The sequence below is a fragment of the Oryctolagus cuniculus genome, chromosome 13 (genome assembly GCF_051225735.1).
Source record: "Oryctolagus cuniculus isolate XC-2025 breed Fujian yellow rabbit chromosome 13, ASM5122573v1, whole genome shotgun sequence".
NCBI lineage: Eukaryota > Metazoa > Chordata > Mammalia > Lagomorpha > Leporidae > Oryctolagus > Oryctolagus cuniculus.
The window spans coordinates 74041708-74068185 of NC_142879.1; the positions used below are offsets into that span (position 1 = coordinate 74041708).

A 26478-nucleotide genomic window follows, 5' to 3' on the forward strand; every position below is an offset into this window, starting at 1 on the left:
TGCTTTAGGTAGTAAGATATTTTAATGATATTTATTCTTCCAATCCATGAGAAAGGAATATCATTCCATTATTTTGTATGTCCTGGATGATTTCTTTCATCAAGATTTGATCATTTTCATTATAGAGATCTTTCACTTTGGTTAAATTTATTCCTAAATATTTGATTTTTGTGGCTATTGTGAATGGGATTTCATTATTTCTCTTTCAGTGAGTTCACCATTAGCATATAAAAAGCTACTGTTTTTTGTATGTTTATTTTGTAATTTGCAGCTTTACTGAATTGTTTCATCAATTCTAACAGCTTTTTGGTGGGGTGTTTAGTTTTTTCCATGTGCAACATCATGTCATCTATGAAAATGAATAATCTGATTTCCTCTTTTCCAATTTTATGTCATTTATTTCTTTCTCTTCCCTAATTGCTCTTACTAAAACTTCGAGTAGTATATTGAACAAGAGTGGTGATGGGGGCCAGTGCTGTTTCCACAGTGGGTTAACGCCCTGGCCTGAAGAGCCAGCATCCCATATGGGCACCAGTTCGAGTCCCAGCTGCTCCTCTTCTGATCCAGCTCTCTGCTATGGCTTAGGATAGCAGTAGAAGATGGCCCAAGTGCTTAGGCCTCTGTGCCCACGTGGGAGACCCAGAAGAAGCTCCTGGCTCCTGGCTTTGGGTGGGCACAGCTCCGGCTGTTGTGGCCATCTGGGAAGTGTACCAGTAGATGGAAGACCTCTTGCTCTGTCTCTGCCTCTCTCTGTAACTCTGACTTTCAAATAAAAAAACCCAAATAAATCTTTTAAAAAAAAGAGTGGTGAAAGATGGAATCCTTGTTTTGTTTCATATCTGAGGGGAAGTGTTTTCAGCTTTCCACCATTTGTATGATATTGGTTATAGGTTTTTCATATGTATCCTTTATAATTTTGAGATATGTACCTTCTTTACCTAATTTGTGCAAGATTTTTTATCATCAAGAGGTGTTGAATCTTATCAAAAGTTTTCTCAGCATGTATTGAGATGACTACAAAATTTTTGTTTATGATGTTTATTGATATTCAAATGTTGAACCATCCTTGCAATTCTTGGATAAATCCCACATGATCATGATGTATGATCTTTTCAATTTTGTTTGGGATTCAGTTTGCTAGTATTTTGTTGAAAATCTCTGCATCTACATTCATTAAGGATATAGGTCTTTAGTTTCTTTCATGTCATATCTTTGGTTATGGTGTTGAAGTGATGCTGTCCTCATAAAGAGTTTGGCAGAGTTCATCCTGCTCAATATTTTGGAATAGTTTGAGAAGTATTGGAGTTATTTCCTGTGGGGAGCAACTGGGAGCAACTCGGACTAGACTAAGTTACTGGAATTAAGACTTATTCTATGCATCTGCTCTCCCACAATATGGCGCTGGGAGAGGAGGAAACAGCTTCTACACAGCTGCCTCCAGTTCAACCAATAAACTGTAGGACCTGCTCCTGATTGGAGGAGAGCAGCGTACTCAGCGTGTGGGTAGCAGAGTTGGGATTGGTGGAAGAGGACTATAAAGGAGGAGAGCGACAACATGCACCAGGAACATCTATCTGAAGGAACACCTGTGCAGCCCCCGAGAGAGCTGGCCGGCGGTGTGCCGCTCCCCCGCGGAAGTGGGGAAAGTGGCAGGGGGAACCACCCTTCCACGGAGGTGGAAGGGACTGTAGCCAACCCGGGAAGAACCAGCAGCAAACCCGGGGAGGGCTGAGCAGACAAAAGAACAGTGCAGGGTCCTGTGTCGTTCCTCCATGAAGAGGGGGAGTGACAATTTCCTCTTTGAATGTTGGTCCTGGACTTTTTTCCTGGGTAGAAGACTTTTAATCACTGCTTCAATCTCATTGCTTGTTATGGGTCTTACTTAGATTGTCTATATTGTCTTGATTTATTCTTGGTAGGTAGTTTGTAGTTAGGATTTTATACATTTCATTGAGATTTCTCAGCTTAGTTGCATATAGTCCTTCATGGTGATTTCTTATAATCCTTTTTGTCTTAGTTGTGTCTGTTATAATGTCTTTTTTCACATCTAATTTTATTTATTTGAATTTTTCTCTTTGTTAGTATGGCTAGAAGTTTATCTTTTTTATCTTCTTAAAACAACAACATGTTGTTTTGTTGATCTTTTGTTTTTTGGTTTTTTTTTTGTTTGTTTCAATTTCGTTTACTTCTGTTTTGATCTTTAATATTTCTTGCCTCCTGCTTATTTGGGGTTGGTTTGTTGCTGTTTTTCTGTCTTCAAGATTCATCATGGAATTTTTGAGGCATTTTAATATTTTTAAAGATTTATTTTATTTATTTGACAGGCAGAGTTAGAGAGAGAAAGAGAGACAAAGATCCTTCAATCTGCTGGTTCACTTCCCAAATGATTGCAATAGCTACAGCTGGGCCAGAGTGATGCCAAGAGTCAGGACATTCTTCCAGGTTCTCCACATGGGTGCAGGGGCCCAAGCAGTTGGGTCATCTTCTGCTCATTTCCCAGGCACATTATCAGAAAGCTGGATCAGAAGTAGAACAATCAGAACTCAAACCAGAGCCCATGGGATGCCATCTTAACCCACTATGCCACATGCTGGCTTCATATCTCTTTTTTAATATAAGCACTTATACTCTCTTCTTAATATTGCTTTGGTTGTATCCCATAGGTTTTGATGTGTTATATTTTCATTTTCATTCATTTCTAGAAAGTTTTTTTTTTATAAAGATTTATTATTTGAAAGGCAGAGTTACAGAAAGAATAAGGGACAGAAAGATCTTCCATCTTCTGGTTCATTCCCAAAACACTGCAATAGCCAGGAGTGAGGAGTTTCATCTGGCTCTCTCATGTGGGTGCAGGGGCCCAAGTACTTTACCCATCTTCAGCTGCTTTCTCAGGCACATAAGCAGGGAGCTGGATCAGAAGTGCAGCACCTGGGAATGGAACCAGTGCACATATTGGATGCTAGTGCTGCAGGCAGTGGCTTAATCTGCTAAGTCACAATGCTGGCCCTAAGAATGTTTTTTTTTTATTTCTTTTTTTAATTTCTTCAATGATCATTGATCATTCAGTGGCATGTGGTTTAATTTTCAAGTGTTTATGAGTATCTAAGTGTTCTTGTTGATTTCTAGTTTTATTCCTTTATGGTCTGAGAAGATAGTTTGAATGATTCCAATCTTTTTTAAGTTTGCTGAGACTTGCTCTGTGGCCTAATATGTGGTCTATCCCAGAGAATGTACGATGTGCTGGTGGGAAGAATGTGCATTCTGTAGCTGTTGGGTGAAACAGCTTGTAAATGCTGTCATGTTTATTTGTTCTTTAGTATGTTTCAACTCTGATATGCAGTATTATTGTATCTCTTCCTTTAGATCTAATAGTATTTGCTATATATGTATTTATATTTATGATATTTATGATTATTATGTCTTCTGGTTGAATTGACCTTTTTATCAAAATATAATGTCCTTTATCTCTTTTTACAGTTTTTGATTTAAAGTCTGTTTTATCTGATACTGGGATGGATACTCCTGAGCGTTTTTGGTTTCTATTTGTCTAGTGTACCTTTTTCTGTTCCTTCACTTTAAGTCTGTGTGTATCTTTTTTCGTGAAATGAGTTTCTTGCAGGTGGCATATTCTGTGGTCTTGGTGTATTATACATTCAGCCAACCTAAGTCTTTTGGCTAGAGAGTTGTGGGCTCGTCCTGCAAGACCCACATTCTTGGGATGGTGGAATGATGGCATTATTTGACAAGAAGCACTGGAAACAAGTTTTGGTGAACACGCACATTTATTCACAATCAGATATAAGCTTTTAAAGGGCAGGCAGAGGGGGTGCAGTTAGCTCAAGGCAACACCAATTCTATAGGATAAAGCTGATATTGGCACCACTAGGCTTCTCCAAACAGCTTGAAGTTCACATAGCCTTCATAGCCTTCAGGTGGTCCTTATGGGTCTGGGGGAGCTGTTTACCTGATTGACAATTACAAGGCCCTTCAACAGGAAGCCAGTGTAGGGGAAATGTGCCTGGTGCTCCTACTGCCTGCTGGCAGTCAGGTCATAGGGTTCTTCCCAGGAGGCATGGTGTGCCATGCCCTCTTAACCTCCTGAATGGGCTAAGCAGGCAGTCTCCCAGCCAGGCACAGGATCACCCACAGAGAATTTAATCCATTTCCATTCAAGATTAGTATTGATAGATAAGAATTAAACTTGCAATTTTGTTGATTGGATAATGACTCTGCCTGCTCTGCTAGTGGATTTGGTGGTGTCATGTGTTTTCATGATGTTTAATTCTGTTTACTTCTAATGCAAGATGCACTTCAGAATTCCTCTTAAGGCTAGTATGGTGATGGTGATTTCTCTGAGTTTTTGCTTATCTGGGAAAGAGATTATTACTACTTCCATTTTACAGGATAGCTTTGCTAGATATAATGTTCTTTGTTGGAAGGTTTTTTTTTTTCTTTTAAGACTTTGCATATATCATCCCACTTTCTTCTGGCCTGTGAGATTTCCGATGAGAAGTCTGAAGTTAATTTAATGATTTTCCTTTATACGTAACTTAACACTCTTCTCTTACTGTCTTTAGGATTCTCTCCTTGTCTTTAACTTTTTTTAAAGATTTATTTATTTATTTATTTGAAAGGCAGAGTTACAGAGAGGCAGAGAGAGAGGTCTTTCATCTGCTGGCTCACTCCCCAGTTGGCCGCAAATGCCGGAGCTGTGCCAATCTGAAGCCAGAAACTAGGAGTTTCTTTCAAGTCTCCCATGTGGATGCAGGGGCCCAAGGACTTGGGCCATCTTCCACTGCTTCCCATGCCACAGCAGAGAGCTGGATTGGAAGTGGAGCAGCTAGCACTCGAACTGGCACCCATATGGGATGCTGGCACTGCACTTGGTGGCTTTACCCACTATGCCACAGAGCCAGGCCCCTTTGTCTTTAACTTTTGACAATGTGACAACAGTATGCCTTGGTGAAGACCTTTTTGCTTGAGTCTGCTTGGGGTTCTTTGAGCTTCTTGCATCTGTATATTCATGTCCCTTTCAAGACCTGGGACATTTTCAGCTATTTCATTTAATAGATTTTCAATTCACTTTTCCTTTTCTTCTCCTTCAGGAATATCTATAATATGAATATTTGGGTTTTTAAAAATGTATTCCCATATTTCACATAGACTTTCTTCATTCTTTTTAATTATTTTTTTCTTTATTTCTGTCTAATTGAATTATTTCAAAATTCTTGCCCTCAAGGTCGGAAGTTCTTGCTTCCACTTGGTCTATTCTGCTGTTAAAGCTCTCATTTGTATTTTTTATTTCACTTTGAAGATCTCATCATCAAAATTCTATTTGGTTCTTTTTTTTTTTTTTGACAGGCAGAGTTAGATAGTGAGAGAGAGACAGAGAGAAAGGTCTTCCTTCTGTTGGTTCACCTCCCAAATGGCCACTATGGCCGGCGCACTGCAGCTGGCGTGCTGCGCCAATCTGAAGCCAGGAGCCAGGTGCTTCTCCTGGTCTCCCATGCAGGTGCATGGCTCAAGGACCTGGGCCATCCTCCACTTCACTCCCGGGCCACAGCGAGAGCTGGACTAGAAGAGGAGCAACTGGGACAGAATCCAGCGCCCCAACCAGGACTAGAACCCGGGGTGCTGGTGCCGCAGGTGGAGGATTAGCCTAGTGAGCCATGATGCTGGCCTATTTGGTTCTTCTTATTGAGTTCTATCTCCTTAGTAATTTTTCACTCATGTCACTCATTTATTTCCTCATTTCTTTAATCTGTCTATTTGTATTATCTTGTATCTCATTGAATTTCCTTGCAATCATTATTTTGAATTCTATATCTGGCATGTCATAGATTTCCTTCAGTTCAGGATCTAATTCTGGCTGTTTATTGTGTTCCTTTGTAAGTGCCATGCTACCTTGCTTCTTCATGTCTCCTCTGTCCCTATGTTGATCTGTGCATCTGGTCTAATCATCCTTTCTTTTTATCAAATAGGTGTTATTGGAATAGAGTTGATGGTTTAGCTGGAATGCCGGGTATCACTTGGCTTGTTGTTTTTGTTTTGGTTCTAAATGAGTCCAGGAGTGTAAGTTCTGGGTGGTTTCTTTTGTCTTAATATCAGTTGTGTCTGTAAGCAACACAGTGGTATAGTCTGTTGTGGTTCATGTGATAAAAGTGTGGCTTTGAGATGAATATAGGTTTCTTATGGTGTGTATCTTTGTTCCATAGAGATGTTGGTATCAGTCTCCCTGGTGATTATGATAGCCAGTGCTTTGTTCTTGCTACTAAAGAAGACAAAGGTGGCTATCCTGTTATACTATTGGCAAACCTGAGTGATACCAGGGTTTGTGGCACAAATTGTTATTATTCTAGAACTGTGTGATATGGATGGACCCTTCATCAAGTCCTGCTGGGACAGTCCAACTGGTGCTGTGCTTGTAATACCAACAGCCCTAGTCCTGGAAGTTGGGGATATGACCTGAACCTGTTCTACTCCTATAGGATGCCTACAGATATACATGAGATTTTTCTCTGAAGGGTATGAGTCCAGAGAGGTGGAATGTAGTTGGGTTCTTCCACAGTTAGATTCCAGTGACATTGAGAAATTTGGAGCTAATTGTTACAGTCCTGGTATTGCAGGATATATTGGAATCAGTACGCAGATCTCCCAGGTTAGCAACAGATTTTTTTATGGACTACTTCTTGTGTTAGCCCCCAGAAGCTAAGAAGAATCTGTCTCACACAGAGTGCATGAGTATAGCTCTGGGGCCAGTGCCCAAAAAACTTCCACAGTTTCAGGATGCAAGTGGTCTCTCCTTTGACTAACATGTTCCCTGATTGTGATGCTGAGGCTAGGAGGAGCAAAACAGAAGCGCAGTACATGACTTTTCATTGCCATGTATGGCATCCTGTAGATATAGGGTGGATAGGGAAACAGTGGGGCTTCACTGCTCCAAGCATGGCAGTTGTTCAGACCACAGTCAACTCCCCAGACTAAAGTAAAAGTCCTTGGGTGACTGTGCAATCCGCTCTCAGCTAAAACTGTGAGCAGCCAGGTATGTTGCAATTTCTTCATACTTTGATACGGTAAGATAATGGCTCACAGCCAGTAGCTGACTGTGCTGCACATCTAGATGCAGTGGTATCTCTCTCTTCTTTCCTCTTATTCCATGGAATCCTCACTGGTTTTTTAAACTTCTTCGACAAATATTTACATCAGTCAGAGCCCTGGAAATGTGGCTCTTCCTTTGCTCATTTTGTATCCTAAAACAGCTGAAGTTAACATGGCTATACTCTATTCAGCCATCTTGGATCTTCCCCTTTCTGATAAGATTAAAACAATATTTAGTCTTGAGGTGTTGCCTCTGGAGTAAAATGAACTAATATATTATAAAATATCACCTATGATTAATTAAAGGAACATACAACTAGAAATATGAATGAAGAAAAATATATGAGAAATCCACAAAGCCAACACTGATAATAAAGTACTACTGTTACCACCTGGAAACCATGGAAACATGACAGTTAAAGAAGGGCCAAAGAAACGCCAATGCCCAAAGAGAAAGATACACAATTTTTTTTCCTTTCATTTTACTTATCACACAGGTTGGAGACCAGAAACTCCTATGTTGAACTGCCAAACTGTTCTCTCTGGTATTATATAAACTTGCTTCATCATTTGCTGAACAGCTTTCATACTTCCTGGAATTCCACAGCTGTACATGTTCCAGACTAAATCTGGCCCCAGGAAGTGAAGCCTGCTACATTAGCCTTCCAACTCCTGGTAATGAAGTTCTCCAATAGGAATTAATTATGACAAGGGAATGCAGCTGCAGAATATTCATACTTGCTCCTATAAAATTTGAAAATAGTGTTTGTTTTTCCCATGCTTTGAAATTCATACATCCCATAAGACAAAGAGAAATGGATCATTTCATGATGCAAGGTAATACAGTAATGGTTAAAAACAAAACATAATAAACAACATAGACAGATATAGACTTAGAATTTCATGTCTTTATATACAATATGAATTTTTTTGTTAATTTTTTTATTTATCTGCATCTTTCTGAAAGGAGAGCAAGCAAAGAGAGAGAGAGAGAGAGAGAAAGAGAGGGAGAGAGAGAGATCTTTCACGGATTGGTTTACCCTCCAAGTGCCCAAATGCCCACAACAGCCAAAGTTGGGCCAGGCCACAATCAGAAAGTAGGAAATCCATCTGGGTCCCTTAAGAGAGTGTCAAGAACCCAAACATTTGATCCATCCCCTGCTACCTGACAGGGTATGCATTAGCATAAAGCTGTAATAGAAGTAGGGAGAGACTCAAACCCATGCCCTTCATTATGGGAGCTGGGAGTCCTAAGAGGTTTCCTAATTGCTGTGCCAAATGCACACCCCTAAAGTTTGTTTTCAAATACCTTTGTTGTGTCTTGTTTCTCCTCTTTAAAATATATTTTTACAAATCTTTATCTTATTTGGAAGGCAGACAAGCAGGCAGAGGAGAAATCTTCCATTTCCTAGTTTACTTCCCAAATATCCTCTGATAGCCAGGTCATTGCCAGACTGAAGCTAAGAGCCTATAACTCAATCCAGGACTCCCACGTGGGTGTCAGTGACCCAAATACTTGAGGAATCATCTGCTACCTTCCAGGGTACATATTAGCAAGAAGCTGGATTGGAAACACAGTAGCCAGGACTTGAACCAGGCATTCGGATATGGGATGTGGACATCTCAAGCAGATTTCACTGCTATGTTAACAACCACCCCTTTTTTTTCTCTCTTACATATCTTTTTACTATGACTCAGTTTTTCTTCCTCAGTCATTTTCATTTTCATCTCTTTTCCCCTTATGAAAAGCAATATTGATATTTTAAAATCTCAAATGTGAATTACTTGATCTCAAATGATTTAGTTTAACAAAATGATTGCTAGCGAGAGCATAGTATATCACATCTTAAATAAAAAAGTTTACATTTGTTTTGTATATTCTAAATGTAAGAAGAGACTGTATTATGGTGAATATCATCTATGAAAAACTTCAGGAGTCATCAAGCATGAGTGACTCATAAAATGAGAAAGGATTATTATTAAAAGGAATAATTTGTGTGAGAATTTTCTGTATTACCTCTTGAATTCAATGAATTTTGTCCTTTTGTCCTTTTTCCTTCACTGTTCTATATATTAAGTTCATTTCTCAAATCCTAGTAATTGTTTCTCTAATTAATAAATGTGTGCATTCTTATGAGTGAATGAAGTGTACCTAACTGTGAATATTCAGAAAAAAAGAAAAATCTACTGAGAAGATTCTGTCAAGTAAGATAATTTGTAAAGAGCAATACAGTGCAGAAACATAGCAGCTAGTTGATACATCTAAGAATCATGTTCATAAAAACTGTTTTATATATACCAAATAATTTTTTGCTATATTTTTTGTTTTATACCAAAATAAAGTCGTATTTTAATTCCATGTTCCACAAACTCTTTGAAGTACCCTCCAATGTGTTTCACTACATTATAGTACCCTAGATCAACAATCAAGTTTGGCTTTAGAAAATTGAGGCATTGAAAACTGTTTAAATGATGTTACTTCCTCCAATACAACAAGTTTTTCATGTTGGGTGTCATAGATTGTTATAGGTTTATTCCATTCCACATACACAATTCTACATGGGTGACAATTCAAAATATCTCACTGAGTAGCCTGTATTGCATTCTTAGGCTTCCAGATCCAGCTGGTCTATTTACAGGAGGATGTCTCACTGTCATGAGAAATGGACTGCAGAAAAAAATAAACTGTACTGATATATGATGCCTTTGATCTTCATCATAAGCTTGGAATCTACATGTTAATTTATCAATTGCAGCTGCTGAAACTTTAATTTCTTCTGTGGAATCAAATTTATAACAATATAAGGAAAATAATATAAGGGCCAGCATTTTGGCATCGTGGGTTAAGCCACTGCCTGCAATACTGGTATCCCAAACGGTTGCCGATCACAGTCCCAAATGCTCCACTTTTGAGCAAGCTCCCTAATACACACCTGAAAAAGCAGCAGAAGATGGCCCAAATGCTTGGTCCCCTGCCACCCATGTGGGAAGCCTGGAAGAAGTTCCTGAGTGCTGGCTTCCACTTCTACAGCCCTGGATGTTGTGGCCATGTGGGGAGTGAACCAGTGAATGGAAGATCTCTCCTTGTGTCTCTCCCTCTCTGTGTGTAACTCTGCCTTTCGAATAAATAAATAACTCAATTTTTTCTTACAAAATATGCGAACCTTACGTTTTTATAGGATTTAATGATTGTCAATGTGATTCAGCATATATTCTTTAATTTCTCCAACAACTTGAGAGGTGAGAAGAATAAGCTTTATTTCTCTCAATTTGTCAGTAAAAACACTACAAATAATTGGAGTTACACTGATAGAGAACTGTAGTACTATTCATCAGAACTAAGAAAATACTCAGTTTGGCCAGTGCCGTTGTACAGTAGGTTAATACTCTACCTGTGGCACCGGCATCCCATATGGGCTCCAGTTCGAGTTCTGGCTGCCTCTCTTCCAGTCCAGCTCTCCGCTGTAGACTGGGAAAGCAGTGAAGATGGCCCAACTGCTTGGGCCCCTGCACCCACACGTGAGACAGGGAAAAGGCACCTGGCTCCCGGCTTCAGATTGGCGCAGCTCTGGCTGTTGCAGAACTAAGACCTTTTTCTCTCTCTCTCTCTCACTGTCTGTAATTCTGCCTCTCAAATAAATAAATAAAATCATTAAAAAAAGAAAGAAAATACTTTTTCTGATGCTTGCTCTAAATTCCTTAAATTTATAAATTATATTCTTCCCATTTACTTGATTCAACATTGACTTCCATTTTATACCATCAGACTCTATCAAATTTATTAATTCTTGACATGTATATATGTGTTCATATAGTTATATGAACATAACATGAATATTTGTGTATTCTATTTTGAAATTACAAGTATGTACATTTTTAAATACCAAATTTTGCTAAATGATAAGATTCAAAAGACAGGGAAAATATCCAGTAAGTTGAATCATGAATCAGCTCAGTCCAGTGGATACTTAGATTTTTTACCTGCCTGTTTCTACTTGTTACTTATTATGTGACTGTGCATTATTAATCTATTTTGCTTAGTTGATTCTCTACCTTGCTATAAAAGCTATAACCTCACCTAGAGCTGACAGGTTTGTGTTCCCTATGTGTTTGGCCCTTGCAGTTGTTGTTCAGGTTGGGCGTGTGAGCTGTTATACTTTAATAACTATTCTGAACACTTTTGCTAAAAATTTTGGAAAAAAAATGTAACATAAGACATACTGGTTCTCCAGACAAATAGAATGAAAAATATGTGTACGCACACATATCTGTAGGGAGAGATTTCTTATAAGGAATTGGCTCACAGAGTTGTGGAGGCTTGGCAAATTCAAAATCTATGGATAGACTAGGTAGATGGTGACCTAGAGAAGCATTGCAGTTGGAGTCCCAGGCCATCAGCAGGAGAGTTATTCCCTCTTGCTCAGAGATGGTCAGTCACTTTCCTATTAAGGACTTCAAATGATTTAATTAAGCCCTTTCATATTACTGAGGGCAATCTGCTTTACTCAAAGTCCACCAATTTGAATATTAATCATATCCAAAAAACACTTTCACAGAAGCATCCCGGAGAAATACTTGACTAAGTATCTGGACACTGTGGTCCAACCATGTTGACACATAAAATATACCATCACAAGTGTATTCTGTTTGTTTTTTCTAGGACTGATGTCTATAAAGATCAAATGAAGCCAATGCCAGTAAATCCATCTTTGCTGCCAAAGAGAAATGCTGCCTGTCTTTAAAACCTAACAGAAAATCTGAGCACAGAGTCCAGGATGAGTGTTAAAGAGAACGAGAGAGCTGATGAAAAGGATTCAATCATTTCTAAGGTTGGTTGCAACTTTATTATTTGCAGTTAAGTGAAAAGATTTCTTTATTTCTTCAACTTGTTTGAACTGTAGTTCTGTAAAGGATTTCTGGGTATTGTTAGATTTGCCAAACATCTCTGTCCTTTCCCCCTGTTTGTAGAAAGAAAAGCAAATCCAAAGATATATATATATATATAGATAGATATAGATATATAGATATTAATCTAAAATAACCCTCACTCTACTTGCAAGTCTGAAACTGGAATCCTGATCTTGGAATCTGAGACCACTGCTGCTTTTATTTGCAATTGCTTTGGTTCTTAGCAGTGTGAAAAGTAGATACCTAATGAATGTTTATCCTAGATGATATGTAATGCTATCATATTGGGGCATTTAGTTAAAGTTCCAAAGCAAAAATACATAACCAACCCCTATCCCATGATATCCTTTACTACTTGAGAGACTGTGGGAAGGAAATGGTATTCCAGGTGGGATGTGCTTCAATAATGATTGTTTTGCTCTAGAATTAAGGAAATTAAGGGAACTATATAATATCAAGTGACAGCCCAAATCAATTATTTTACTTCCCATTGTAGGGGGCTTATGCAAAGCATTTCATCTTAAAGCTTATGTTCTCATTAGGGAAGAATATATTAGGGAGGAATATACATAGTCTGGCTGTTTTTATTCAAGCATCGGTAGACAGTCTAGTAACCCCAAATAGGTTTCTGAAGCGTGCATCTTTTCCCAGCAAATAATCTGTAAACCCAGCAGCAGGAATAGATTTACAGAAAACAAAAGTCATTTTTATGTCCTGATAAAAAAAAGACTTGGCTGTTTTAATTAGGGTCAAGATTGTTCACAGAAAGTAGGTAGTGGATTTTAGCTTAAAGGTAAGGATTAAGAGGATTAAGATTTGAAAAAAGTTGGGCGGGGCAGTGCTGTGGTTTAGCTGGTAAAGCCTCTGCCTGCAGTGCCAGCATCCCATATAGGCGCTGGTTTGAGTCCCGGCTGCTCCACTTCTAACCCAGCTCTCTTTTATGGCCTGGGAAAGCAGTAGAAGATGGCCCAAGTCCTTGAGCCCCTGCATCTGCGTGCGAGACATGGAAGAAGCTCCTGGCTTTGGATCAGTGCAGCTCCAGCAGTTGTGGCCAAATGGGGAGTGAGCCAGTGGATGGAAGACTTTCTCTCTGTGTGTAACTCTGACTTACAAATAAAAATAAATAAGTCTTTTTAAAAAGTTGGGCACGGAGGCAGAGAAATAAGCATTATTTGGTTCTATAGAAGCCCTTGGAAAGTATAAAAGGCAGAAGTAGACCTATCTGGGTAGTAGATTCATCAGAAACATTTACTATTCATGTCCGTGTATTGGGCACTAATTTTCATAGTTCTGCTTTAGATAAATGTTTTCTATAGGATCATTGATGGAGAAGCAGATGGCAAGTTTCTTGTACTACAGACTGGTAATCCTATATCTAGGAACATGCCATTACTCCTGAGGTGTTCACTCACAAGGCAACTTTGAAAAATCAGGAAAAGTCATGATGCTTTGTTGGGACCCATGATTTTAAAAATAAGTATTATCAGGAAAACTCAGTTTTACTGAGTGCTAACAGTGTGGTATTAAATAAACAGGTTTTATCCTCAAAACAATACTTTAAAGTAAGAAATCCAGAGGATATAGGAACAGAAACCATGAAGCTTGAGGTATCCACGATAAGATGGACCCTGGATCATCTGCATCTTAGTTACTTCTGCTTCTTCCTATACACGCCTCACCTTTTTTTCAGTTTAGATACTGGAGACTTCTCAGAAGTTGCCATACGAAATGGCTTGTTCTCTTTTGCCTCAGGACATTAGCCTTATGATTCTCTGTGTGGAAACCTTCTTCTGCCATATTGCTAGCTAAATTCCCACTTATAATCCACTCATATATATCTCAAATATCTGTCTACCAAAAGTATTGCTGACTACTGTAGAGATAAACTGAGTCACTTTTTATATGCTCTTTTACCACTATAAATTCCTCCTTCCTGTTTCCACACTTGTAAATATGAATTTTTTTACCTATTTTCTGTCATCTCTGATGTTAATAAGCCACATGATTAAAGATCTTGCCTATTTTTAGCTTCTTTTATCACTTTCACTCAAATTCTTCATACAGTACTTGGAATAGAATGAGCATTCTGAAATAGAAACTTATTTATACACTCTGGCCAACAAAGCTTTCTAGAAGTCCTATAAAACTGAAGACTATCATTTCCAGAACTCACATAGTCTATGAAGATTAAATGTCATTGTTAATTTTATGTGCCAGCTTGACTCTAAGGGTTGCCCAGATGGCTGGTAAAACTTTACTTCTGGGCATATCTAGGAGGGCGTTTCCAAAAGAGATAAGCATTTGGATCAGTAGAATGAGTAAAGAAGATCACCCTTCCCATTACAGGTTGGCATCATCCAATCTGTTGAAAACCCAAATAGAGCAAAAAGACATAAAAAATACAAACCCACTCCCTCCTCTTGAGCTGAGAAATCCATCTTCTTCTGCCCTTGAATATCAGTGCGGTTGGTTCATGGACCTTCAGGCTCAGACTGGAATTATACCATTCATGTTTCCTGGGCCTCCAGCTTAAGGTGACAGATTGTGGGATTTCGTAGCCTCCGTGATCACATGGGTCAATCCTGGTATTCAGTCTCTTTCTGTGTGTCTGCTTATATGCTGCTGATTCTGTTTCTCTGGAGAACCCTGACTAACATGTCTATATAATGTAAGATGTGGTACTTCTACCACTAGTAACAGCAAACTAACTTGTAGTGAATAAGCTTGTCCATTGTAAACAAACATAAAATCGGACAAAATACACCAGGTGACAGTCTTCAAGAACTGGACAGTTGACAGTGTATGGTTGCAATTCCTGAAAAAAAAAGCATAAAACTTGTAAATTGAATACTAGAAGCATACCAGACAATTTCCTGACCATGGTTTCTTAGGCTGGAGTCCAAACAGTACACAAGGTGCTGAAAGTGTTGCGCAGGCACATATCAGAATGTAAAGCAGCCAGGAGTTTTGGTTATGCAGAGCAGAGGGTAAAAACAGACAGAGAGGGTTGCAAGGGGGTGAGTGGCGTAGCATAGGACTTGGCTGAAGGAGGAGCTACCCATATGCAGTGAAACTACCTTATAGAATTGGACACCGGAAGCCCAACACCATTTGAGACTTAGGAGTTCTAATACACAGGACTGGAGAGACCACCTTAACACTCCCTCCACCCTGTGTGCATTTAGCTGAGACATGAAAAAGACTTGGAATAAGAGTACGGGCCATACTGTGGAGTAAGCCCTACCCTAGAACTTCCTTAAAAATATAAAGCCAGGCTCACATAAAGCTCCATGAGGAGACAGACTCCAGAGATTGCATCTGGCTGAAAGCTTAAGAACCAGCTTGAGATTTTCACAGGTCAGCTAGCAAAGCACAAACTGAGGCACTAAAAGTTGAAGCTCTCTATGAATGTCTACGTAATACCATACTGAGGCACGTGGTGGTGAGAAATGAGACAGTGTGGTGGTTATGGCCAGCCCCAGTAGAAGAATTTCAATGACAGAACCTGCTGAACCCAAAGAGAAAGAGAAAATCTTGAAGTCAGGAAGAGAATAAAGACACTGAGGACTGGATAACAAAATCCAGAGTTGTCTGACTAATCGTCATAGACAGGGAAGAGTAGAAGAAAATGTGATGAAAATTTTAAGGAATGAAAAGAAAAAATCCTAAACACTGTAACTCCCAAATCAATAATAACTTTCAGAAACAGAAGTTAGAAATGTATATTTTGAGATTAGCAAATGCTGAGAGAATGAAATGCTAACAAAAATACAGTACAAGAAATGCTGAAGGATATTCTTTAGGCTAAAAGAAAATTATAACAGATGGAAAGTTTTACAGTAAGACAGAATGAAGAACACTAGTAAATATAAAAGAATCTGTTATCATTCTTCCTACTTGTATTTCTAAAGTCAACAGGCTATTTAAAGTCCAAGTAATAACATTGAAAGGTCAACTTTATTACATACTAGAGATGAAATATATGATAATAAAATGGTGAGGGTAGCATAAGTCAACACAGTGTAGCTTATTTTTTATATTTGTGATAGCATATAAAGTTGGAAGTGGGAAGCATCAGGCATTTTGTAAAACAGGTAAGCAGCACACTGGAAGGCATGCTGGATCCCAAACGCAGAGAAGCCAGGACTCAAATCAGGTGCTGTGATGTGGGATACAGATGTCCCAGGCAGCAGCTCAAACTACTGCACCATGACACTTGACTCTAACATATTCTTAAGAAAATTGAAAAGAGAATTTTTCCCTTTTTTAGAACTGGTGTTGGGGTACAAAGTATTAAATATGGGAAGTGTTGATTCAATTTATAATGACGACCCAGTGACCAGCATTGTGGTGCGGTAGGTTAAAGCCACTGCTTGCAAAACCAGCATCCCATATCAGACTACTGGTTCCCACTCTCTGTTATTCTACTTTTAAAATAAGTAAATCAATCATATAGTTCATATTGAAAAAAAATGCATCAGGAAATTACTAAAGAAGAAAACAATTTCAATCTTCAAAAAACAATCTTATGAGACTCTAAAACATACTTTACATTCCTACAATGAAAACAGAGTGATACTGGAGCATGAATGGGCAGATAACCAGTGGAACACAATAGAAACCTCAGAAATATCTGGGAATATTGTACATAGTATAGGTGGCACATCATATCAAATAGGTAAATGTGGTCGTTTTGGTAAATAGTGTGGGACACTCAGATGTCCATTAACTAAGAAACAAAATTAGATTCTGTCTATTGGTATTAGCTCAAAATGTGGTTAAGTTCTTTTATCTTTCACTGTGGTTCTCTGAATTTCCGTGCACATTACAGCCTTATGCTCAGCCAAAGAGGTGGGCAAACATCCACATAGAATTCTGCATCCTTGGCCCTCCTTGCCTTCATCTCCCACTATGCTCTAGTGGCTGTGATTTCTCTCAAAACTCTGTTAGAAAATCTACATTTTTCTTTTAGAGTTTCAGCTACCTTGTTAACGGAAACTTGAAGCTACAGATATTTTGTTATAACAATTTTATATTTCCATGTTTCGGTCTTTGTGCTTTTTAAAGTATTATTATAAAAGGGGAGATGACCTAACTCTGTACTATATATTGAATAACCCATTGGGATTTGTCTTTCAATACCTTTTTATGTAATGCTCCCTTAGTTGCCTTCAAGGTCCACTCCTTCTTATTATATAATTTTTGGTTTATTCTTTGTTCTCTGAAAACCTACAAAATGTCTCTCCTAAATCTTCAAACTATGTATGATTATGTTATAATATAAAGTTGTGATTGCTATGCAAATGTCTACAAATTTATAAATCTTCCGGAACTTTATTTTGCTGTCAGGTTCTTTCTTTTGAATGCCAATATTGTTTTAAACTTTACAAAACCCAGGATATATTAGGTCTGCTCACCCTACAGAATACTTTTTATATAGCTTTACTAGCACTGCTGTCACTGCATTGTATTTTCCAGCCCAGGTCTTTGTGTGATTCTCAGAATCAATACATTTACTTTGACCAATTCTAATTACCACAGATGCTGTGTGGAGCTTCCGATGAACCACCCTATATCTACCCATAAACACCTGGAAGTTGCTATATTTTTGTGTCTAGAAAATCAGATGTTTCAGCATAAATAATAATCTCCAGAGATGAAATATAAAATTATGTTTAAGTCTTTTGCAGTCAATGAATCATGTGTATTTACATTTCAAATTGAATAATTTCAGAGAAAGATCAGCTTCAGATTGCTGAAGTTTTATCTTCAGATTAAAGCAATTATTTTACAAGGTTCTTCAGTTGAAGGCAAGAATGAGAAGGAGCAAATAATATGTTTATAATATTTAGAAATAAATAAAGACTTGGAGATAATGAAAAAAGATATAGGACTTATAGAGAGGCCAGTGCCACGGCTCATTGGCTAATCCTCCACCTGCGGCACCGGCACCCCAGGTTCTAGTCCCAGTTGGGGTGCCGGATTCTGTCTCAGTTGCTCCTCTTCCAGTCCAGCTCTCTTCTGTGGCCCGGGAAGGCAGTGGAGGATGGCCCAAGTCCTTGGGTCCTGATCTTGCTTGGGAGACCAGGAGGAAGCACCTGGCTCCTGGCTTTGGATCAGCACAGTGCGCCGGCTGCAACGCACTGGCCATAGTGGCCATTTAGGGGGTGAACCAACGGAAAAACCTTTCTCTCTGTCTCTCTCTCTCTCACTGTTTAACTCTGCCTGTCAAAAAAAAAAAAAAAAAAAGACTTATAGAGAATTAAACCTACCATATTATCTTCTGTATTCTCAACTTGCCTCTTTGTAAGTTCAGAGAACTTTTATTAAATTACTTTAGTAAACATCTAGAAAGTGAATTTTCTACATAATTTCAAAAAGTGATTTATAATTCATATATAGATGACAAATCTATAACCATAAAATAGGTAATATGTCGATGATAGGTAAACAAGTGGACAATGGGTATCTCCATCTTCAAAATAAGTAATATTGTGTCTATATATACCCACTAAAGTGCTGTAAGTAGTAGTCCAAAGAAAGGACTGTATGTTGCTATAAAAATATGATATGTGGCAGAAGTAGAGTGTTATCTGAGATACATATAAAGTAAAATCCCAATACAAAGTGTGCTGCAAATATTTAATACGCCAGGATCCTAGTCCTGCAGGTGTTCAGAAGTAAACAAAAAATTAAAATAAATGTGTTGTACTAGGAAGCATCCCCTTAGAGCCCCACTGGCTTGACTGGAAACATAAAATATGCTGGCTCTTATCTTAACATGGAAAACTACACCTGCTGTGATTGTTCCTTAATGAACTAGTCCTTAAAAAAATTCAGCCCAGTGATTCAAAGTTGACTAGAATCCGGTAGAGAATAGCCCCGCTAATTTTCTCTAAATTTAACAGCCACTAATTGCATTGCACGACCCCCTCCTTTGCTGATTACCTTTAAGTACTCCATGAGATAAGGTGGTAATGAGATTTCCTTTGTTTTTCATTTTTTTAAAATTTTGTTTTAACAGCACTATTCAAGCTGGTGTGTGATGCAAGATGTACTCCACGAACTCCAGCCCAGTCTGTGTTTCTTTTCACATGTGTATAGAAGGTGATTTTGTTTTGTGGAAGATGAGGATTAATTCTCAAGTGAAGATGCTTTATTTCTATCATTAATGAACAAATTGCTTTTTTACAAGAGTTGGCTACAGGAGATTAGCTATTCCTTTTTGGTTATTCAGAGGCCCTTCAGGCTTTCTTTGGGGATCTCATTACTTTCTTCTGTGCTTCAAAAAGAGATTAAAGAGTCCTAAAGGATGCTAACATATACGTAAACCTGAATATGTTTTTCTTCTTATAAAGAGAATGCAAAAACAAAGTGGAGGTATGTTGTTTGGGGGGCATATAAAAACCTAATATATTTTATCTTTGTAGGGGTTATGGCACCTAATTCTACTATTAAGCACTCATGTATAATTTGCTTCATTTATTGGGCATTTAAAAGCTACTAAGAGATGATAGTGAATATTACATAAAATTATTTTATGTAATGTTCTTTGTTATCAACTCATAAATAAATATGCACCATGATTCCATTCATCAAAATCAGAATTCTTATCATCATTAATATAATGGTTAATACCGACTGAAAAGTTTACTATACCCTCAGCACTATGCTAAGTGATTCACAGTCCTCGTTTCATTTAATCCACTGTATAACCCCATGAAATTATTAACATGTTATCCTCATTTATAAATGTAGAAACTAACTGTCGTATATAAGTGGTGAAGGCCTAAATGACAACCAGTTCTGTCTATGTGGAGTCCTTTCATCATGCAACATTCTAACTTAATATGTTTCCATACACACGGAAGGGACTCAGAAGTCACCCCAACAGGTCTTCTGGTTGAGGTCAGCTCTGCCACTGAACCATCCATTGTGGTATCAGTCGTGGTTCCTTTAGAGGCAAATTCCATGGCAGTAGTTGCTAGGTTGGTTGAATAAACATACGGTTTGATTAAGCAGGAGGTACCTTCAGTTATTTGATTTCATCAAATTTAGTGACCCTTAGTTTGTGTACTATAGCATCAGAACTTACCTGACAGTAGCATTGCCTCCCTGTCCACTAGGGGATCTTAAGCTGGATCTTTGTTCTCAGGTTGGATTTGTAATAAGAGAAACCATCATTTACTGAGTGTATATTATGTATCATACACTATTCTAAACTTTACACATAGTCTCATTTATTGATTATGAAACTTTGTGTAGTGATAATATTATCAACTCTTTTTGACAGTTAAGAAAAATAAGGCACAAAAACATGAACTGATTCAAACCCACATGATGGATGACAGAACCGAAATTCTAACCTTGTTGATCAGATCTAATCAAGTAGTCCGATTCTGAGCTGCCACTCAGTTGACAAAAATACCCTCCTTCCAGAAGAAGATTCAGTCCAAAACTTCTGCAGCTACCTTTAATTTCTCTTTTCTGTCACATATCACATTCAATCCAACTAAATTTTCTCCAGCATCTCTAGAATCTGACCAATTCTTATAATGCCTGCACCCTTGATCTAAGTCCCTTTATCTTCAATTAGGTTTTCAGAGTAGCCTCCTTTTTTTCTATTTGTCTATTATTTTCCCTGCAATTTATTTTCACAACATTTGCCATAATAAATAGAAATGATTCATAATACTTGTGAAAGATAAATACACATCTGAATACAGACTAAAGGCTGGCCACATGGCCTTCCAATATCACAGGCGACTGGTGCAGAGATTGGAATCCACATGGCTTAATTCCTAATAAAACATATTATTATTATTTACTCCACCAGACATTACTGTATCACACTTATGATCCTTTTGGGTTGTTTCTTGTTCATCAAAGTGAATCCTTGATAAAACAAACAAATCAGAGGCCAGAGTTGTGGCACAGCAGGTTAAGTCTCTATTTGCAACACTGACACCCCATATCCTAGCACCAGTTCAAGTCCTGGCTGCTTTCCTTTTTGTCCAACACTCTATTAATGTGTCTGGGAAAGCATGGGAAGATGGCCCAAGTACTTTGGGTGGAGTTTGTGGTGCTTGGCTTCCACTGGCTCAACTCTGGTTACTACAGCCATGTGGAGAGTGAACCAGTGGTAGAAGTTTTCTCTCCCACTCCTCCCAGCCCCCAGCATTCTGCCTTTCAAATAAGTAAAATAAATATTTAAAATAATCAAGCAAAAATTTTTAAAAACCCATATTTATCAGAGGAATTATCAATGTAACTAATGTAATTATGATGCAGTTTTCTTACCTTATCAATATATTCAGATTGGCCTTTTATCTAGTAAATCAATTATACCAAACTGAAGTCATCCCACCATCTATTGCTGATCTTAAACCCTTTTGTGGTCTATGTGTCCCTCTTCCTGTTCTACCCAAACACCAAACACACACACACACACACACACACACACACACATGTTCTTTGCAAAATTAAGAAAACCTCTAAAATAGATCTTACTAATACTTTATTGAAAGTATGAAATTGCAATAGCAATTTATTAAACAATTTCTAGCAACCATAAGTATTCTATAAATTCTTAAATTTTACCAAAGGATTCTCTTTGTTTTTAAGATTTATTTATTTGAAACACAGTTACAGGGGCTGGTGCCATGGCTCACTTGGTTAATCCTCTGCCTGTGGCGCCAGCATCCCATATGGGTGCCGGCTTCTAGTCCCGGCTGCTCCTCTTCCAGTCCAGCTCTCTGCCGTGGCCCAGAAAGGCAGTGGAGGATGGCCCAAGAGCTTGGGCGCCAGCACCCGCATGGGAGACCAAGAAGAAGCACCTGGATCCTGGCTTCAGTTTGGTGCAGTGCCGGTTGTAGTGGCCATTTGGGGAGTGAACCAATGGAAAGAAGACCTTTCTCTCTGTCTCTGTCTCTCACTGTCTATAACTCTACCCGTCAAATTAAAAAACAAAAAAGGACAGTTACAGAAAGAGAGAGAGATTGAGAGAGAGAGAGAGAGAGAGATCGAGAGATCGAGAGAGATCTATTGCCCATCTGCTGGTTCATTCCCCAAATGGCTTCAATGGCCAGGAATGTGCCAGGCCAAAGTCAGTAACCAGAGCATCATCATCCAGGTCTCCCATGTGGGTCAGGGGTCCAAGCACTTAGCTTATCTTTCGCTGGATTCGCACGCACATTAGCTGGGAGCTGGATCGAAGTGGAGTAGCCAGGACTCAAACCAGCATCTATATGGGACCTTGGGGTTGCAGGGAGCGGTTTAATACACTACACCACAATGCCAGACATGAACAATAATATCATATGTGGATGACAGTTTTGTTTTTTACTTTAAAACTGTAACATTGGCTGGCGCTGTGGCTCACTAGGCTAATCCTCCGCCTTGCGGCGCTGGCACACCGGGTTCTAGTCCCGGTCAGGGCGCCAGATTCTGTCCCGGTTACCCCGCTTCCAGGCCAGCTCTCTGCTGTGGCCAGGGAGTGCAGTGGAAGATGGCCCAAGTACTTGGACCCTGCACCCCATGGGAGACCAGGATAAGTACCTGGCTCCTGCCATCGGATCAGCGTGGTGCGCCGGCCACAGCGCGCCGGCCACGGCGGCCATTGGTGGGTGAACCAATGGCAAAAAGGAAGACCTTTCTCTCTCTGTCTCTCTCTCTCACTGTCCACTCTGCCTGTCAAAAAAAAAAAAAAAAGAATAAAACTGTAACATTGTATTTATTTTGTCAGTTTTATTACATAATACAATAAAAATGGTGGCATTATTTGTTTCTTCATTCTCAAATCTATCAAATGCCCATCAGGGAAATATGATGCCTCCTTTGAAATGGACAAGCTACTACACTAGTATAAGGTTATTTTTTTACCCTCAGTACTCCAATACACATGATATTCAATCAAATACTTTAAAATGCCTTAGGAAAATCTATTTTCTAGACCTATCTTCTTCATCTCCCCTTCTGACCATGTTGTTTCAACATTCTGGTATTTTAATGCATTGCTTGTTACAATATACTATTCCCTGGTGTACTTATCTGCTCTACTTGAATGACACCTAATTCAGTGGAAGATTATATTAAAGGTAATCATTTTCTTTGCATTGCTAAACATGTCTTTACTTTCTCTACTACTGGCTTGATAATTTCATATGATTCACATTCTCAATGGATTTGAAGCTTTTGTTAAAATCTGATGTTATTTGTAATTCATTGTGTTTGTTTAAAAAATGGAGTTCTTTTAAATCAATTGGGATTTTTTTCATAAACATACATTTATTCAGGAAATACAATTACTAAAGTCCTTCCTATTTCAATGATCATTCCACATTATAAAATTTTCACAACATGTACTCTTTTAAGTCTATACCAAGCCATGCTGTCATTCTTTTCAGATAAGCCATAACCATTTCTTCTATTAAATGATGTAATATCCATTTTAATTATAAACACAGTAGTTGAGCCAAACTACTTAAGTTCTTGACCAGAAAGCTTTTAGAAATTTAGGACAATGATATTTTTAAAGAACATATCTGAATCATCAAACCCTACAATACAAGGCCACTTTAATCCAATAAATGGTTGAAGTGGCCATATTAAGACAACAAGTAATTATCATTGACAACATTTCTCACCTGCAATTTTTAAACATGCTTTTTCAAATAATAAACACTTATTTTTCTAAGTTTTAAGGGCAATGGGGGCATAAAGATGACATATACTAAAAGATTACTTTTAAACTACTGGTAAATTTATTTTTTAAAAAAGTAGACTGCAATTACTTTCCAAATAAGGAATGCCAAGTTATCTTTAATGCTTAAGAAATATAATCAATCATTAAATAGCTGCAAATTGAATTATTCCATTCCAATACTTCCAAGCAGAATCCAGTGTAATTAGATCATTTTACAAAGGTGAAAACTATTGGTTCTCAGCTCTGGGTGTCCATTAGAATCACCAGGAAAGGTTTAAAGAAATGAGTGCTTCTGACTTAGTAGTTAATAGGTATCAATATTCTTCAAGTTCTATAGGGTGCTTTGATGTGCAGCAAAAGTTTTAGTCAACCCATTTTGACATATCATGACAATAAGTGGAAACTGGAGCAGGTGGATAATTTATACTTGTAACCTATAAATCAAACACCTATTATATACTTACTATATGCCTAGTTTTATTCATGAACCATTCTTTTATAAGATGAAAATTCCCTTCATTTCCTTTCTATACTAGACCACTACTATACATCTTTGCCACTGAAGGACTGAATTTCTCTGTGGTCAAGATTTAAAATTCTGGGAGACACTAGAAAACTGCATTAATGATGAGAACAAAATATCAATTGGGATTTTTTTAGCATCTGCAGATCTGAAACACAGCTTAAAAATTAAAAAAAAATTATCTTCAGCTCCCTTCTTGAATTTATATGCAGTTTATATGTTCAAATTTATCTTTGTAGTATGAATATTATCATTTCCTGAAGCTTTTAATATTTAAGCACATAGAGAATCATTTTGTGTGCTTTATTTTAGACTTTGAAAATAATCACACAAGAAACCATTAACAAAATAATGATATTCTAAAAGATTAGCATCTTGACTGTTTTACATAATTTCCTTACACAACATGCATTAATTTTCTAAGTGGTACTCTGCAGTGATTTTTTATATCAAAGATTTTTTATAGATACAAAATTTTGGCCAATTTTTAATGTAGCAATTACCAATCAGGATCCATATTCCAACCAATTTTCTGACTCATAATGCATCCTAAAGATAATTTTATTTGCAATTATATGTCAGTAAAAGGTGAAACACATTACAGATTCAGGATGAAAAAATTATTACAGTTTCTTTCTGCCGGAAATAAGACCTTTTAGAAAGAATGAAAGATAAGCATTCTAATTGTATCTTTGGATCACAAGACTGTGATTCAGATACATTTGCAAGGATGAAAGGCAATTAAGTGTTCCTGCTGAACCTGGTGTTTGTATTACAAGTAGTTTCTTTAGTTTGGTTTATAAGGAATAACAGGGTTATAAGAAATCGATCACAATATAGAATGATAAATTGCACTGAAAATTACGAAAGTATTCTTTTTCATTTCATTGCTTCATTGGTGGATTTTTGTTTACTTATTGCCTGTTTTTACCCTTCCATAATTGGCAGTTGTTATGGAATAGAACATGTATATCATTCTTTGAAAATACCTCCATGTTTTGAAGTTGTGTCCGAATAACCATGTAAGATTTTGAGACACCTCAATTGAGATAGCGCAATCTGTGACCTAGCCATAAATATATCACAATCAGCTTGGAAATTTTTTCCCATTTCCCCTCTAATCTGTAGTTTTTCTTTGTATATAACAACCTGATTAGAATGACTAGGAATTTTTGTTATGTCAGGAATCTCATATTTATCATAGAAAAATGGAATATGACCTGTGTTTTATTGGGACATAAATGCCATAAGCTATAAAGAGACAAGGAAGCTACTCTCTACCATTGTAAAAAGGCCAGTGATTGCCAGCATTTGGTAGAAGGAGGGGATGAACAAGGTAAGCACAGGGGAATCAGGACAGAAAAATTGTCCAATAGATATTTTCATATTAGATATACTTCATTATATGTTTGCCACAATCCAGAGGATGCATAGCACAAAAACTAAATGCTGATGATAATGGGTCCTTATTGCTTCATCAGATGTAATATATATGCCACACTAGTGCAGCAAATTTACAGTGGGAGAGATTGTGCCTTTATGGGTGCAGCACATATAAAAGAAATCTGCATGTTCATGTATAAAATAAACCTGCATGTTATTTAATTTTTCGAACATTTTATTTCAGAATAATTGCAAATTTACCAAATATAATTGTGAGATAGTAATTCAGAGTTCCCATATAGCCCCATTCATTTCTCCTATTAACATCTCATATCAGTGTCTTTGTCACAGTCCATGAACCAACCCTCGCTCCCCAATTTTTTAATCTGAACTTCTTTTATCCCTTTCACACCTCACAACATCTAGTAATCAACATTCCATGTTCAGTTTGAATTATTTGTTTTTAATTTTAGCTCCCACATATAAGAGAGACCATGGAGTATTTGTCTTTTTGTGTCTGGCTTATTTCTCTCAACATAATGATCTGAATTTTAAAGTGATTCATTTTTGACTAGATAAGTCTAGTTTATCAGATCTGTTTTCCTTTAGTGCTTTAAAATTGTAAATTCATTGTCTTTTGAAAAACATATTTTTTTCTGGGAGGTCTATAGTCACTCTAATTTTCCTACAGTGTTCTATCAGTATATAATGTGAATCTTTATTCAGTACTTTCACATTATTCATTTGGTTACTGGATTCAAGCAAATTAGATCTGATGAACTTTGATGTATGCTGTTTGTGTATTTACATGTGTGCTGAATGTAACTCGTTACTATTTGTGGATCATGGATCTGTGAGTCTA

At 37.7% G+C, this 26478-nt stretch overlaps 1 long non-coding RNA gene across 1 annotated transcript in view; it reads left to right on the forward strand.

The window, feature by feature from the left end:
• The first annotated feature begins 1425 nt into the window (after positions 1–1425).
• Positions 1426–26478, forward strand: part of LOC149122670 (uncharacterized) — a 32683-nt gene continuing 7630 nt past the window's right edge. Inside the window, exons 1-2 of the long non-coding RNA XR_016219746.1 lie at positions 1426–1830; positions 11759–11927. This is a non-coding gene — a long non-coding RNA (uncharacterized LOC149122670). The remainder of the gene's footprint in view (positions 1831–11758; positions 11928–26478) is intronic.